Source organism: Antechinus flavipes, chromosome 1, assembly GCF_016432865.1.
Source record: "Antechinus flavipes isolate AdamAnt ecotype Samford, QLD, Australia chromosome 1, AdamAnt_v2, whole genome shotgun sequence".
Lineage (NCBI taxonomy): Eukaryota > Metazoa > Chordata > Mammalia > Dasyuromorphia > Dasyuridae > Antechinus > Antechinus flavipes.
Window position 1 is genome coordinate 664,515,043 of NC_067398.1, and position 5,769 is coordinate 664,520,811.

At 38.4% G+C, this 5,769-nt stretch overlaps 1 pseudogene; it reads left to right on the forward strand.

Moving 5' to 3' along the window:
• Window positions 1-2,955: 2,955 nt before the first annotated feature.
• On the forward strand, window positions 2,956-3,620 carry LOC127542080 (olfactory receptor 7A10-like; annotated as a pseudogene).
• Window positions 3,621-5,769: the final 2,149 nt, after the last annotated feature.

Here is a 5,769-nt window from a genome sequence, read left to right on the forward strand (position 1 = left end):
TGAGGAACAAAGACATGAGGAGACTCATGAGAAGAACAACCTTGGACATAACCCTGAATTTTGGAATGTGGTGACTGGAACTCAAAGCCTTGTGTCAGAAATCTTGGCTTCCATGCATGAGACCCAAGACTCTCCAGGACCATATCTTCCTGGCTCTCTCTTCTGTCTTTGTTGAAGATTACATGAATTCTCTTTTTGGAGAGTCTATGATATTGATTTCTGGTTTGACTAATCCTGACTCATCAGACAATCTGCTGTCTTCCTAGATGCTTTGTTCATGAGGTCAGAAGAAATGCTCTCTAGTACTGAATTCACTGTGCTCCTTTGGCAAATTGCTTAAGTTTCATGAACCACTATTTCTTTATATTTTTAAATGAATATTTGAATATCTCTCACCTCTCCTGCTTCCTTCTGAGTATTTTCTCCTCTCTGTTTATTGCACAATGCAGTACATGTAAACTTTAAATTAAGAAATTTAACAAAAATAATAACAAGAATTTACATAGAATTTTCACACATTTTATCTCATTTTAGTTTTGGAACAAACTTGGGAATTGGGTACTATTATTATCTTCATTTTACGATGGGAAAATTGAGGAAGACAGAAGATAAGGTACTTGCTCAGGGTACTAGCAGGTGCCGGAGGTTGCATTTGAACTTAAGTCTTCCTGACTGTAGGTCTAGCATTTTATCAATGTACAAGGCACTGTATTCAGGCATGAGGATTCAAAGACAAACAACAACAACAAAGATCTATTCAACAATTCAATTTTTACACAGGAAGGCAAATATGAGATGAATGAGAGGGTAAGTGAGGAGAAGGAACTCATGGGATGAAAGAAAGCTTCTTGTAAGAATTAAGCATTGGGAGAAACCAAAAGCTTGTGCTAAACCTGGAGTCAGGAAAAGCTGGGTTCAAATCTGATCTGGGAAAGTTGCTTAACCTCTATCTGCCTCAGTTTCTTCACCTGTAAAATGAGTATAATAACTAAAAGCAGGCCATTGGAGCAGAGGTGGTGAAAAAGCAGTTCAAGGGATTCAGAAGCTGAGGGAGAGGGCTGAATATATATATATATGTATGTATGTATGTATGTATGTGTGCAACATAAACATAAAGAGACTAAATACATATAAATATAAATCAAATAATACAAGGCAATTTGAAGGAGCACTTTAAGAAAAGCCTTCATGTAGGAGTTTGTCCTTGAGATGCATCCTAAAGGAAGAGAGGGATTCTTTGAATCAGAAACAAGGACAGAATAAAGCTGATAGTGAGAGTCAGCCAATGCAAAGTCACAGAGAAGGGAGATGCTGGTTTTTAGAGTGGAGGGGGGAGTATAAGATATTATGATGTTGAAAAGATAGTGTAGCAGCAGAGTTGTGAAAGGTTTTAAGATCTATCTTTGATTCTAGAGATACTAGGAAGCCCCTGGAATTGATTGATTTAAGTGAGTAACGTGGACATACCTGTACTTTAGGAGTACCACATTGTATACAAGGAACAGCAGCAAGAGGAAGAGAGAGAACAGAGAAACCTAAAGACTTCTCTTTGGCCACTCCTAAAAAAAGGGGACAAATTACCCAAGAATGAAATCTGAGTATGACAATGTTGTGATTTTCTTCTTTTAAAATAAATATAATAGTTCTCTCTGGGGGAGAGAGCAGGTTTCTCAGGGGGGTTTTCTGGAGGCAGCCTTAGTTGCAGTTCAGATCAATAATTACCCCAAATGCAGCCAGCTGGTAAAAATACAAATGTTTATTTCTCCTTCCAAGTCTTGTCTCTTTCCTTGGCCCAGATAGCTAGATTCTTAGAGGCCTATCTCTCTGCTCGGTTCTGAGAGCTTTGTCCTTTGCCTCTGCCTCATTTTCTATACCCAGAGATTTTTTGTCAAGTTGACCTCCACAATATCACCTTCACCTACTTCTCTGCTTTCACAGGTCCTCATCAGTTACTATCTATATCAGCTCAGTAGTCTCCTACTTGGCCCTCAAGCGGTCAGTTCCTCCCTCTCCCCATCTAAAAATTCATCTTCTACAATCTGAGAATAGTAATATATAGCCTTACCATGCCATTCCCAGCCTTCTGTGGCTCTCTTTTGTCTTTAGGATAAGGCAGCTTTTCATAGTCTGGTTCTACCTACCTTTTCAGGGTTATAGTATATTATTCTTTTTCACATATCAAATTGCTCTAATATGTATATGTATTTATATATAAACATGAAATCTGACTTCTGGTCTCTATGACTTTTCCCCTTATAAACCTTAGCTTCCTTTAACATTTAGGCTCCATGCTACCTCCTCTGGAAATACTTTCCTAAACTGGCTATTCCTATATACAGATACCTGTAGAGATATAAGTCGATCAGCCTGAGGGGAATGAAGAAATAATTGGCCTAAGCCTCCTTCTTAGAGTGAAGTTCTGGGAGGAGCCATTCAATCATCGGGAAAAGTTATAAAGACAAATGAAGGGACTTCCAATGTCACAAATAGTCAAGGGATGAAGTAAGTTTCCAGATAAAGAGGTTTCTATGGCATGATAGAGAAAGTTGTGGAAATGAGTCAGCCCTGTAGAACCTATAAGTCACTGGATGCAGAAAGCCATGACCTTAGGGGCCAATGCCATTGGAATTATTTTGATTTATGGGTTGGGTTGGTAGGCCACTAAGATGTCTTCCAATTTTTAATTTTGTAGCTCTGCAATGGCTATATTTTTATTTTATTATCAATTCCTATTCTTACCTGACAGTTAAAACAGTTAAATGGAATCAGGAAATAAAACAAGCATCTTAGAATTCTTCTTCAAATTTTCCATAAAGCAAGAGCAATAGATATTTATCTTTGAGTTATTTCTAGGCATGTATATAGTCACAATAGTTAGGATCTTTCTCATTATGTTGGCCATTGGATCTGATTCTCATTTCCACATTTCCATGTACTTCTTCCTCTCCAACTTTTATGGATCTCTGTGTAGTACCCACAGTCCCCAAGATGCTTGCTGACCTACTTTGTATCAGGCATTGAAGTTTAAATTTGAGAAAATTAAATTTCAAAGGCATCAAAGGAATATATGATGACCAATATTCAGGCTATCCCCTATGCTGGCTGCTTTACCCAGATGTATTTCTTCTTATCCTTTGCTTATATGAACAATTTCCTTCTCACTGTGATGGCCTATGATCGCTTTGTGGCCATTTGTCATCTTCTGTGTTATGCTACTATCATGAGTCCACAATTCTGTATTTTACTAGTTCTGTTTTCATGGACTATCATCAGTCTTCTAGATTCTCTCCTTCAAATCATGATGTAAATGTGACTCCTTTAAAGACCATGATTTCTCATTCTTCTATAAGTTCTTCTTCTATAAGTGATCTTCTATAAGTTCTGAAGCTATCTTGTTATTATTCTTATCTCTCTTCAATGCTCTTATCAATAATACCTTGGTTTGTAATATAACTAGCTTGCTGGGTGTTTTTCCTCTCACAGGGATTTTTTTCTTATAATAAGACTTGGTCTTTCATATTGAGAATCCCAGCACCTGAAGGAAAATATAAAGCCTTTTCCATCTATGAGTCTCACCCCTGTGCTGTTTCATTATTTTATGGCAGTTTTTGGGAGTATAGATGGGCTCTCCAGCTACCCACTCCTCCTGGAAGAACACAGTTGCCTCAGTGACGTATGTTGTGATCATCCCCCGTACTGAACACCTTCATTCTATAGTCTGAGGAACAAAGACATGAGGAGACTCATGAGAAGAACAACCTTGGACATAACCCTGAATTTTGGAATGTGGTGACTGGAACTCAAAGCCTTGTGTCAGAAATCTTGGCTTCCATGCATGAGACCCAAGACTCTCCAGGACCATATCTTCCTGGCTCTCTCTTCTGTCTTTGTTGAAGATTACATGAATTCTCTTTTTGGAGAGTCTATGATATTGATTTCTGGTTTGACTAATCCTGACTCATCAGACAATCTGCTGTCTTCCTAGATGCTTTGTTCATGAGGTCAGAAGAAATGCTCTCTAGTACTGAATTCACTGTGCTCCTTTGGCAAATTGCTTAAGTTTCATGAACCACTATTTCTTTATATTTTTAAATGAATATTTGAATATCTCTCACCTCTCCTGCTTCCTTCTGAGTATTTTCTCCTCTCTGTTTATTGCACAATGCAGTACATGTAAACTTTAAATTAAGAAATTTAACAAAAATAATAACAAGAATTTACATAGAATTTTCACACATTTTATCTCATTTTAGTTTTGGAACAAACTTGGGAATTGGGTACTATTATTATCTTCATTTTACGATGGGAAAATTGAGGAAGACAGAAGATAAGGTACTTGCTCAGGGTACTAGCAGGTGCCGGAGGTTGCATTTGAACTTAAGTCTTCCTGACTGTAGGTCTAGCATTTTATCAATGTACAAGGCACTGTATTCAGGCATGAGGATTCAAAGACAAACAACAACAACAAAGATCTATTCAACAATTCAATTTTTACACAGGAAGGCAAATATGAGATGAATGAGAGGGTAAGTGAGGAGAAGGAACTCATGGGATGAAAGAAAGCTTCTTGTAAGAATTAAGCATTGGGAGAAACCAAAAGCTTGTGCTAAACCTGGAGTCAGGAAAAGCTGGGTTCAAATCTGATCTGGGAAAGTTGCTTAACCTCTATCTGCCTCAGTTTCTTCACCTGTAAAATGAGTATAATAACTAAAAGCAGGCCATTGGAGCAGAGGTGGTGAAAAAGCAGTTCAAGGGATTCAGAAGCTGAGGGAGAGGGCTGAATATATATATATATGTATGTATGTATGTATGTATGTGTGCAACATAAACATAAAGAGACTAAATACATATAAATATAAATCAAATAATACAAGGCAATTTGAAGGAGCACTTTAAGAAAAGCCTTCATGTAGGAGTTTGTCCTTGAGATGCATCCTAAAGGAAGAGAGGGATTCTTTGAATCAGAAACAAGGACAGAATAAAGCTGATAGTGAGAGTCAGCCAATGCAAAGTCACAGAGAAGGGAGATGCTGGTTTTTAGAGTGGAGGGGGGAGTATAAGATATTATGATGTTGAAAAGATAGTGTAGCAGCAGAGTTGTGAAAGGTTTTAAGATCTATCTTTGATTCTAGAGATACTAGGAAGCCCCTGGAATTGATTGATTTAAGTGAGTAACGTGGACATACCTGTACTTTAGGAGTACCACATTGTATACAAGGAACAGCAGCAAGAGGAAGAGAGAGAACAGAGAAACCTAAAGACTTCTCTTTGGCCACTCCTAAAAAAAGGGACAAATTACCCAAGAATGAAATCTGAGTATGACAATGTTGTGATTTTCTTCTTTTAAAATAAATATAATAGTTCTCTCTGGGGGAGAGAGCAGGTTTCTCAGGGGGGTTTTCTGGAGGCAGCCTTAGTTGCAGTTCAGATCAATAATTACCCCAAATGCAGCCAGCTGGTAAAAATACAAATGTTTATTTCTCCTTCCAAGTCTTGTCTCTTTCCTTGGGCCCAGATAGCTAGATTCTTAGAGGCCTATCTCTCTGCTCGGTTCTGAGAGCTTTGTCCTTTGCCTCTGCCTCTGCTTTCTTCAGCCTCCAGAGCCAGCAACAAGTTAAATCTGTCTTGTCTCCGAGAGAGGGCTTCTGGCTCTCAATCTCCCAAAGTGCTCTGTGTCTGCACCAGAGTGCTCCTCTCCAATCCAGCTGAACTCTCTTCCCCCACCAGCCAGCCAAGTGGAAAATTGGAATGGATCTCTCTTGCCTCGGA